General features: G+C 50.5%; 1 protein-coding gene across 4 annotated transcripts in view; it reads right to left on the reverse strand.

The window, feature by feature from the left end:
- The window catches only part of Zer1 (zyg-11 related cell cycle regulator), a 34,780-nt gene extending 24,503 nt beyond the window's left edge, over window positions 1-10,277 (reverse strand). For 2 of the 4 annotated variants that reach the window (XM_008844000.3, XM_008843997.3), the window contains exon 1: window positions 9,939-10,217. The gene's annotated coding sequence lies outside the window, so the exon portion shown is untranslated. Of the gene's footprint in view, window positions 1-9,938 lie in introns of all 4 variants that reach the window. The other 2 variants (XM_029568700.1, XM_008843999.3) reach the window with 2 other exon arrangements.
- Window positions 10,278-11,406: the final 1,129 nt, after the last annotated feature.

Genomic DNA, 11,406 nt, shown 5'->3' on the forward strand with positions numbered 1-11,406 from the left:
GGGCTTTGTAGTCAGCACCTCTGAGCTCAAGTATGCACCACCGAAACAGGAGGAACAGTCTCCACCCGCAGCACTGTATGATGATAAGGAGTAACACAGAGGAGGCCGAGGTCAGGCCTGGCCTGTCACAGTCACCTGGTGGAAGACAGCTCTCCTGCTGACCTGGGTGGTGCAGCTTGCAGTCCTGCCACTGGGGAGGCTGAGGTAGAGGGATGACAAGTTCAGGGCTAGGCTGGCAACTTAGCAAGACCCTGTATTAAATAACAAAATTTAAAAAAAGGAATGAAGGGGTAGCTCAGGGGTACAGTGCTTTCCCAGCATATGTGAGAGTCTGGGTTCCATCTTCACTACGGGGAAAAGTAGATATTCTTCTGTTGTTGTTTCCTGTTTTTTTTAAAAAAAAGACTTAATTTCTAGCCAGGTATGGTGGCGCAGGCCTGTAGTCCCAGCACTTGGGAGGCAGAGGCAGGGGGATCTCTGTGAGTTCAAGGCCAGCCTGATCTACATAGTGAGTTCCAGAACAGCTGGGGCTACAGGGAGATCCTGCTTAAAAAAAAAAAAAAAAAAAAAAAAAGACTTAATTGGTCTTAAGATGCAGCCTTGGCTGTTCTGGAATTTTCTATGTAGTCCAGGTGGACTTGAACTCATAGAACTCTGCCTCCAAAAGCTGGGATTGAAAGTTTCTACCACCATGCCTGGCCCTGAGATTTAATATTTTATTATTTTTATGTGTATGAGTGTATTGCCTGCACGTATGTAAGTGCACCCATGTCATGCAATGCCACGGAGGACAGAAGAGGACTTTGGATTCCCCTGGAACTGGAGTTAAGGACAGTTCATAGACTCATAGAACTCTGCCTCCAAAAGCTGGGATTGAAAGTTTCTACCACCATGCCTGGCCCTGAGATTTAATATTTTATTATTTTTATGTGTATGAGTGTATTGCCTGCACGTATGTAAGTGCACCCATGTCATGCAATGCCACGGAGGACAGAAGAGGACTTTGGATTCCCCTGGAACTGGAGTTAAGGACAGTTCATAGCCAGAGACCAGAGGAGGGCCTCAGGTCCCCTGGAGCTGGAGTTAAAGGTCACTGTGAGCTGTCTAACATGGGTACTGGGAACTGAACTCAGGTCCTTTGCAAGAGCAGTATGTACTCTTTTTTTTCATTATTATTTTTAAAAATATTTTATTTTTGTTTTATATGTATGCATGTATTGCCTGCATGTAGGTAAGTGCACCCGTGCTGTGCAATGCCCTCAGAGTACAAAAGAGGCTGTTGGATCTCCTGGAACTTGAGTTACAGTTATTAGCTGCCATGTGGGTGCTAGGATTCGAACCCGGGTCTTCAGTAAGAACAGCCAGTGTTCTTAACCACTGAGCCATCGCTCCAGCCCCTTATTATTTTTGTTTTATGTGTATGAATGTATTGCCTGCATGTATGTGAATGCACCCATGTCATGCAATGCCACGGAGGTCAGAAGAGGGCTTCAGATTTCCCTGCAACTGGAGTTAAGGACAGTTCATAGTCGCCATGTGGGTGCTGGGAATTGAACCTGGGTCCTCTGCAAGAGCAGTCAGTGCTCTTAACTGCTAAGCTATCTCTCCATCCCCACGGTATGGCTGAGCTTTCTCTTCATCCCCACAGTATGTATTCTTTCTTTTGTTTTTGGTCTTTTTTGAGACAGGGTCTCCCAGTAGCCCCAGCTGGCCTGAAACTCACTATATCGACCAGGCTGGCCTTGAACTCACAGAGATCTGCCTGCCTCTGCCTCCCCAGTGCTAAAGGTGTACTCCACCATGCCTGACAGAAAAAGCGTTTTTTTTAAAAAAAAGCAGATTTTTTTTTTTTAAAAAAAAGCAGATTTTTTTTTTTTAAAAAAAAAAAAAAAGAGTGCACTCTTTTTTTTTTTTTTTTTTTTTTTTTTTTTTTTTTTTTTTTTTTTTAAATAAAAGCAGCTATTCTTTTTTTAAAAAAAACGCTTTTTCTGTCAGGCATGGTGGAGTACACCTTTAGCACTGGGGAGGCAGTGGCAGGCAGATCTCTGTGAGTTCAAGGCCAACCTGATCTACATAGTGAGTTCCAGGTCAGCTGGGGCTACAGGGAGACCCTGTCAAAAAAAAAAAAAGAAAAAGAGTGCACTCTTTAATCCCAGCACTCAGGAGGCAGAGGCCAGTGGATCTCTGTGAGATCAAGACCAGCCTGGTCTATTCAATGAGTTCCAGGTCAGCTGGGGCTATAGGGAGACCCTGTCTCAAAAAGAACAACAACAGAAAAGCTTTTTCTATTTTTATTTGTACAAGTGTTTTGATTGGCAGTATGTTTACTGTGTGTGTGTGTGGTGCCCAGGAAAGCTGAAAGAGGATGACAGAGCCGCCATGTGGATGCTAGGAGTCGAACCTGAGTCCTCTAGAAGAACAAGTACTCTTAACCCCTGAGCCACCTCTCAAGCCCCTCAAAGCAGCTATTCTTATGATTCAGCACCTTCTCCTACCCAGCTGCCCTTCCTTCCACACCAATCAGGGTCTGTGCTCCCTAGGCCTGGGCTTCCCACAAGGCCCATATTTCAGCTATCCCACTGACAATGTGACACTCTCGAGGGATGGCATGAAAAGTGGGTGCCTGGGCCTTGACATGGCTGTCCTCACTCACTAACCATCTCCTGCCTGGGAGGCTAGAGTCAGGTGGAGTGGTACAGGGAGGCCCACCCTCCTGGGAGCCAGCTTTCTGGCCTCTTCAGTACCCTCTGACCTCTACTGCAACCAGCCTACCTCATTCACTGGATTGCAAGAGGCCCCAGGTGAGTCGCCTGTAAACCCTTGCTCAGTTCACTCTTTGTCAACTGGGACAGTTCAAATTTAACCAGTGATTGCACCTTCTCTGAAGACTCCCCTACCACCACCCACTATGCATTCGTGTTCTGCCTCAGGAGGCTGTTCCTGGCCAGCCCTCAGCACTGTCTCTGAACTCTCTTACTGAGCCCATCCTACATTCTCAGTGTTGAGGGAAGGCAGCCCTGCCTTATCAGGGTGCTCTGGCTGAGGGCCCCCACAGGCCCTACCCTGATGCCAGCTTATTCACCTCACTTCCTTGGCAAACAGTAGCTTGTAAGGGTAAAGAGCAGGCAATCTCCCTGGGACTATGCCCCCAGCCACTAGTCACTGAGGGCCATGGTCCTACAGTGAGCAAGCTAGACTTGCTAGAGTCCTAACTCCATGGAACATTCTGGCTCTGGAAGGAGACAGCCAGCCACCTAAAAAGAACATGGATACAGACATGTCCCTGGAAGGACAGGGAGGCCCCCAAGTCTGCTCTGGACTGGAGTCACGGCAGGCTTAACACTTTAGCTAAAACCCAAAGATGAGCCCTAGCTAGCTCTGGAGGTGGGAAGAAGGAAAAGACGTACAGAGACTGAAAGGATGGGGTGCAGGGCATGACAGCACCAAGGGCTCAGGACAGGGTGGCTGGCTAAATGAGCAGATGTACTCCTGAACACCCAGTGCAGGGCCTGAGGAAGCAAAGTTTCAACAAATGCCTAGGACAAGGGCCATAAGGGACTCCCAAGCTGTGAGCCCATGAGGCTGAGCTCCACAAGGGACTTCCAGGCTGGCTCCATTGTTCCCAGGAATCTGCTGTGGCCCCAGCAGAACTTTGTGACTGTTGGGAGAGAGCCACCTCCTCTGTAAGGCTAAGCCCAGGGAGCTGCTCTGCCCAAGCCCCATTGCCCACACGGAGGAGTCACTACTGCATTAGTTGCCCAGATCACCAAAGGCCTCCAGAAGACAAACGTGGTACCACCTGTTCACCTTTTTCTGGCAGTACCGAATCTGCAGCTTGGGGCCTGAGTGAGCTGGAGGAGGAAGGAGCCACCCTCCTCTGACACCAAAGCCCAGAGGGCTCAGACCATCCTACCACATATGCCGAACCAACCGTAGGCCTGGCACCAGTCAGAAGCAGCCACCTCAACCCATTCCACCTCTTAGAAGCTTAGGGATCTTCATTCCCATGGCAGGTTCCAACCATCTGGAACTTTGGCTACTGAGGACAAACCGGGCTCTGATACTGACAGACCACCAAAGGAGGAGACCCCTGTGTCTCTGTCCATCTCTTTTCTCTCCCTCGTGTGTTAGGACACACAGGGGGAGGCGTATTAGGGGAGAAGAGTGAGAAAAACAACAGCAGCTGCCCCCGCCACCGCACCACCTCCATGCTGTGCTTCCAGACGGGTATCCAGCTCCTTGCAGAATTTACTTCCTACAGTTTCTTATTTAACCAGCCAAACATCACAGCCAAGTACTCTGTACTGCTAGCGAGCTATTCATTTGCATAACAATTCATCTCTGACCCTCCCCCCAGCTGCCAGCTCAGGAGGACAGACTGCTGGCTTGCACCCACGTCCACATCCTTGGTGCCTACTTGTGCCTGGCATTTAATGGAACAAAGGTTTACTGCTGCCAGGATTACCTCACAATGGTACTCTGAGGTAGAGACTGCTAGTCCATTTGCGGATGAAGACACAGATCCACAACAAACACAAAAGTGGCTTGAGATAGCAAAATTGACCTTGGGGGTGGTCAAACCTAAACCAAACTTAAAATGGTCTAATTGGACCAAACCAATCATACAGTCTTCCATCATCCACTTGACCAGTCAAGAAAGAACAACTGAGGTTCAGAGGTGGGAGCAAGGGACCCTCCCAGCATCCTGACACTGGGGAATAGAGTCTGGGAAGCCAGAAGCTCTGACCTTGGAGCAGTGCCCACACTGTGAAATATTAACCCATGTGCCGGGGGAACCCAAACAAACGCCCTATTTACAGAGGTTGGATGCTTTCCAGAAAGGAGCGGATCTGGGACTAGAGACTGGGGACAGGAGGCTGCTGTGAGGAGAGTCCAGGCAAGTGCTAGGGAACTCCAGAGGGCAGATGTGGGTGAGGATCAGACCTAGAGAGAACTAGTTTGAGAGGTCCACACAGACATGATCTGCAGGTGGTTACGCCAGGAGGATGCATAAGTGGAATGAGGGAGGAACGCATGTCCTGCTAGGTGTCTGCTGGAGCCTCCTCTCGTGATAAAGAAACAATGAACAAATACTAAAGAGCACAGGGACACTGAGACAGGCTAGGAATCACACTGCTTGGGATCAGCTTGTGCAGTTAAACTTACTAAGGCCCATACTAATGCTGAATACCATGGTATGCCAAGAACCCCGCTCAGCCCTTGATAAGCACCAGCTCCTTTCATCCACACAGGAGGCAGAGGTTCTATCTACAGCCAACAGGTGCGGCAGCTGAGGCTCAGGGCCAAGTACTCTCTGGGTCTGTGTGCCTGCAGATTCGTGCTCCCCATTCATCAGCCTAAGACTTGGGGCTTCGAATTTCCCAGCATATTCTCACTGGTGCCAATGACCTCTTAGGTAGGGTCAGTGCCTCAAGCCTTGCTGTCCCTTCTACGAAGAAGCTGCTACCCTACAACTCCCGTCATCCTTGAACAGTGAGTGCAGACCATCTGGTATTGTTGTAGTCAGGAAGGTGGTGACCATCTACAAAGAGGAGTGGCATTCCCGAGCACACACTTGGAGACTCCTGTTCACTTTATTAGTGTGCATGTGTGTGCATGTGTACAAGCACATGATATACACTTGTGTGTGGAGGCCAGAGCACAACCTGGGTGTCATTCCTCAGGAACTGTCCATCTTGGTTTTTGAGACAGGCTCTCCCATTGGCCTGGAACTTTCCCGGGAGGCTAGACTAGCTGGCCAGCCAGTCCCAGGGACCCTCCTGTCTCTGCCTCTCCCGTGCTGGTGCTGGCACATGTCACTATGCCTGGCTTTCGTATGTCAGCCCTAGGGAACAAATTCACATGCCCATGCTTGCATGGCAAGCATTTACTACTAGGCCAAGCCATGTCCCCAGCTCTCTGCTCCAAAGACAGAAATCCAGCTCCAGTGAATGAACCAGGTTTGATGTTGGTCTCCAAAGAGCTGACTCCACATGGATCTCTGAACTCACATTTCTAGAGTCGAGAACAGCTGTGGCTACCAAGCCTGATGACCTGAGTTTGATCCTCAGCAGCTAAATGGCAGAAAGAACTCCTAAAAGTTGTCCCCTGAAAACCACATACGTGCTGTGGTACTTGAATAAATAAAGTAATATCGCCGGGCATGGTGGCGCACACCTTTAATTCCAGCACTCAGGAGGCAGAGGCAGGCAGATCTCTGAGTTCAAGGCCAGCCTGGCCTACATAGTGAGTTCCAGGACAGCTGGGGCTACAGAGAGACCCTGTCTCAGAAAGACAAAAATAATAAATAAATAAATATCGACAAAACATGACTCTAGAAGCAAAGAGCAGCAGTGGGCCCAGGGAACACCTGCAGAATCCCAGCAGCCCTGGGATAAGAAGAACCTTTCTTCATCTTTGCAGCACTTTGGCGGGTGCCTCTTTCTTCCATGGCCCATGTCTCGTTTTGTCTTCCCCACAGCCTATAGTCAGCTGGAGTGACATTATTCTCAGTGTAAAGATGGGGAAACTGAGGCCCAGAGGGAATATGGGATTTACCCAGTATAAACAAGTCAGCAGCAGGAGCTGTGCTTGAACTGGGTTGGCAGGATGCTAGTCACAGCGGCCTGCTCCATCAAGCAGAGTGCTAGTCTGGGTCTAGTCATGGCAGCCTGCTCCACCATGCAGGCTCTCAGCTTCTGAGTGCACTGATTTTTCATTTTATTTGATTTTTTTCGAGCTTGGGATGGGCCCCCATTGGGATGGGCAGGCATTCCATCACCAAGCCACAACATTTTAAATCCTCTGGTCCTGCTCAGTCTATGACCCAGACCTGATGATGTACTGAGTAAAGAGAGAGATCAAGGGTAGTTCTCTAAGGCAGGCTGCAAAATTTCAGCCTATGCTGGGTATTTCCAGGGTCCACAGCCTCCTCCTGCAACCTGACCACACACTTGATGTTACAGCCAGGCTCATAAAACACTTATCCTTACCAACATGCCTCCAAGTTGTATCTGTTCCAACACTATCACTTTAATCATGTTATGTCACAGAATGATGTTTTCCTAGGCTCTATTCTAAAAGTTCCCATTCGTCCTGGCACGGTTGTACACATATGTATCCCAGCAATGGGAGGCTGAGGCAGGAGGACCACAAGTTTGAGGCCAACATAACAAGATTGTCTTTTTAAAAAAAAAAAAAAAATCCGGGGTTGGGGATTTAGCTCAGTGGTAGAGCGCTTGCTTAGCAAGCACAAGGCCCTGGTTTGGTCCTCAGCTCAAAAAGACGAAAAAAAAAAAAAAAAAACAGAACACCAAAAAAAGTAAAATTTCCCTGGGAGTTTCACGCTGGAAACAAGGAAAAGACTGAGGGCCTGGGTCCGACTAGATGGGGAGTTTGTCTTCCTCAAAAGAGATTTCACGGCGCATCCTTTTAGTCCCAGCACTTGGAAGGCAGAAGCAGGCAGATCTGTGAGTTCAAGGCCAGCCTGGTCTACATAGTGAGTTCCAGACCAGCTGGGGCTACAGGGAGACCCTGTCTCAAAAAGACCAAAACAACAACAACAACAACAACAAAAAAAAAAACACTCCAAAACCAAAACCAAACAAAAAACCCAAAAACCAAATAAATGAATAGTCCCTACCATCTTGTATGGCATGAAAATGCGAGGACCAAAGCTGGAATCATGTTGTGTCACATGCCTGAAATCCCAGCACTCAGAAGGCAGAGGCTGGAAGAGCAGGAACTTTAAGGCCAGCCTTGTCCACATAGTAAGTTTGAGGCCAGTTTGGCTACATTAAATAAAAAAGTCAGGACCAGCAGTTGAACTTTGTGGCTCCCACCTGTAATTCCAGCACTTCAGAGACAAAGGAAAACTGTAGTGAATTCAGGGTGATCCTGGGCTACAGAATGAGACTGTGTCAAATAGAAAAAAACGCCAGGGCCGAGCTCCCATTCCCCAGAGGGTGCGCCTCCATTACTACCACTGAAAAAGTCTCAAGTTTCCACCTCACCTCCAGTTTCTTGTAGTAAATCCTACTAGCTCAGGAAGGCACAAGAGCTGGTGACACCACCAGTTGGCACTGAAAGGGTGGAGTGGCCGTGAGGCACACAGAGGCTGACAGTCCCTCAACAGCACACTATGCTACTGCCATCACCGTGACTGCTAGGTATGGCCTCCCAACACTGCACTGCCACCTGCCACATATAATTTAGCGGTCCTGTTTTACAGATGGGGAAACTGAGGCAGAAGGTTTGCTTACATTCTCACAACCAGGATGCAGTGGCATGACTTACCTGCAGGGCTGTCTTTTCAAAGATTTCTTTTATTGGTGGTCATTATAGAGACAGTAAAAGAGCACTCAGAACTGGACATTTGTCACCTCAGAAAAATCTGCGTTTTTTCCAACCATCAGACAATCCAACCATTACAATACAATGCTGTTTCACATAGACATCCCCTAACATACTCCCTGTTATTTAGTTCCAACCGTTCTGACTTCCTTCACTCCGGCCCAGTCCTGTTCTCTTGCTGTTCAATTCTTAATGTCACCAGGAACACCACCCCAGGACCTTTGCACCTATTGTTAAATGTTATTACCTCCCCCTAGATAGCTGCATGGCTCTATACCGTCCCCCCCAGACAGCTGCATGGATCGCTCCCTCTCGCATCTCTGCCCTCCTGCTTTATTTTTCTCCTTCACCCCTATTACCGCCTTCCATGTTGTATGTTTATTTTCTGAATAAGCCCATCACTCCTGACAACCACCTCCTGCTGCTGTAAGTTTCAAAGATTTTTTATTGGTGGTCATTATAGAGACAGTAAAAGAGCACTCAGAACTGGACATTTGTCACCTCAGAAAAATCTGCGTTTTTTTCCAACCATCAGACAATCCAACCATTACAATACAATGCTGTTTCACATAGACATCCCCTAACATACTCCCTGTTATTTAGTTCCAACCGTTCTGACTTCCTTCACTCCGGCCCAGTCCTGTTCTCTTGCTGTTCAATTCTTAATGTCACCAGGAACACCACCCCAGGACCTTTGCACCTATTGTTAAATGTTATTACCTCCCCCTAGATAGCTGCATGGCTCTATACCGTCCCCCCCAGACAGCTGCATGGATCGCTCCCTCTCGCATCTCTGCCCTCCTGCTTTATTTTTCTCCTTCACCCCTATTACCGCCTTCCATGTTGTATGTTTATTTTCTGAATAAGCCCATCACTCCTGACAACCACCTCCTGCTGCTGTAAGTAGAGCTTCCTGCGACGCCTTTTCAAGCTGTGTCCCATGGTCACTCTAGCCAGCCTGAACCCTGAAGAAAACCATTCAGTGGGAAACATCATACTGTCCCCTTTTCCCAGATGTCAGGCACCTCCCGCACCCCCACTCCCACACCCCCCCTTAAAATTCTCTCACAAGGCATAAGCAAACACGGGAAATCTTTGATTCTGGTTAAAGAGCAGCTAAATCAATTCCCACCCACGGAGCTGGCCAGACCAGTCAGTTTCACTTTTAACTTACCTATGGACGCCCTTGGTGTACAGATTGCAAGCCCACCCGCCCCTTTCCAACCCTGTGGCGTCCCCTTGCACATTGTCATCCTTCCTGGAAGATGATCGGGGATCCAAACCATCCCTGAGCTTTTAAGTAGCATGGCTCTGGGGGAACTTAAGCTCATCCAACAGGTAGGAGGGGCAGAGGCCGGCCTTCCTAGCCCTACATGGATTCCCCCATCTTGGAGGGGCGAGCGTCATTCTCCTAGTGGAGAGAGCTCGGTTTTCCAGGCACGTTCAGTGGGGGAGGAGAAAGCAGCCCTCCCACGACTGGCCAAGGCCAGGGTTGCAGCTGCGACGCTTAGGCCCCGGAGCCGGACGGGGGGTGGGGTGGCGGGGGAGGCACAGGTACAATCCTGGGCCCGTAGTCCAGGACCTACCCTGGGATGGGGCTGTTCCCAGCGTGGGCTAGCGGACGGGGATACTTCGCTGGCAAGGAGGAGCGGAGGATGCGGCCCGGAGGGGATCCGCGGTCAGAGCGCCCCCGGAGGCTGGGAATCCTGCCGGGGTCCGGGGAGAAAGCGCGTCGGCGGGGCGGAGCCGGCGAGGTCGCGGCCCGAGCCCTGGGAGGAGGCCGTTACCTTGCCCTCCGGGCGGCCGACAGGGCTGAGGGCCGCCAGCTGCTGGCTCTGGGCCGGGCCCCTCCCCCTGGTCCCGCTCCGGCGGCTCCGGGAGCCTCTGGCCGCTGGTGCGCTGTCAACAAAGCGTCACTTCCGGGCCGCCCCTTAGCAACAGCGAAGGGGTTCCCTCGCCCCGTCCCGCCGCGAACGCGAGCAACGGCGGTCGAAGGTTCCGGCTCCCGGGCTGCTACCTTAGCCTGCACGGCCTGGCTCGCCGAGCAGAGATGAGGGCGGAGCTGCCTCCACCTTCCCCAGTCAGCGCTGACTCAGCCCCCGCCTCCTCCCGCCCCCTAATCCAGCGTCCACAGCGTGGTCCCCACGCAGCCGTCACGTTGCTCCACAATGTGCTGCCTGAAGGGTTACCCCCCCGCCAGCTGTCAGGCAGCAAGATGGGGGGGGGGGTCAGCAAGATGGGGGGGTTAGCCTTGGCCCCTGCATTTCCTTCTAGTCGCTAAGGAGCTCGCTCGCTACCCCCCCTCAATGTCTGACCCTCTCCCTCTCCCTAGGATCTCACCCTCTTGCACTGGCCAGCCTGAAACTCGTTGTGTAGACCAGGCTGGCCTCGAACTCACAGAGATCCCCTTGTTTCTGCCTCCTGAGTTGCTGGGATTAAAGGTATGCATCATCGCGTCTGGCCAAGGAGCTCTCAAAATAGCATCTTCTGAGGCTGGAGAGATGGCTCAGCTGTTAAGAGCACTTGCTGCTCTTGCAGAGGACCCGGGTTCAATTCCCAGCACCCACATGTGGCTAACAACTGTCCATAACTCCAGTTCCAGGGAATTCAACACCTTCTTCTGACTTCTACAGGCATCGCACGCATGACACAGGTGTACTTGCACACATGCAGGTGATACACTCATACCATGAAATAATGAATTGCCGGGTGTGGTGAAGCACTCGTACGGTACGGCAAAGGCAGGCAGATCAGGCAGATCTCTGTGAGTTCGAGGCCAGCATGGTCTACATAGTGAGCTCCAGGTCAGCCTGAACTACAGGGAGCTATCTCAAAAAGACAATAATAATAATTTGGGGGGGTTCTTTTTTTTTTTAGACAGGGTCTCCCTGTAGCCTCAGCTGGCCTGGAACTCGCTATGTAGACCAGGCTGGCCTTGAACTTACAGAGATCCTCCTGCCTCTGCCTCCTGAGTGTTGGGATTAAAGGCATGCGCCAGCACGCCCAGCTTAAGTTTTTTTAATTTAAAAAAGAGGACACAAAGTTGGGAGGGGG

This window comes from Nannospalax galili, unplaced genomic scaffold, assembly GCF_000622305.1.
Source record: "Nannospalax galili isolate Female #2095 unplaced genomic scaffold, S.galili_v1.0 scaffold300, whole genome shotgun sequence".
Lineage (NCBI taxonomy): Eukaryota > Metazoa > Chordata > Mammalia > Rodentia > Spalacidae > Nannospalax > Nannospalax galili.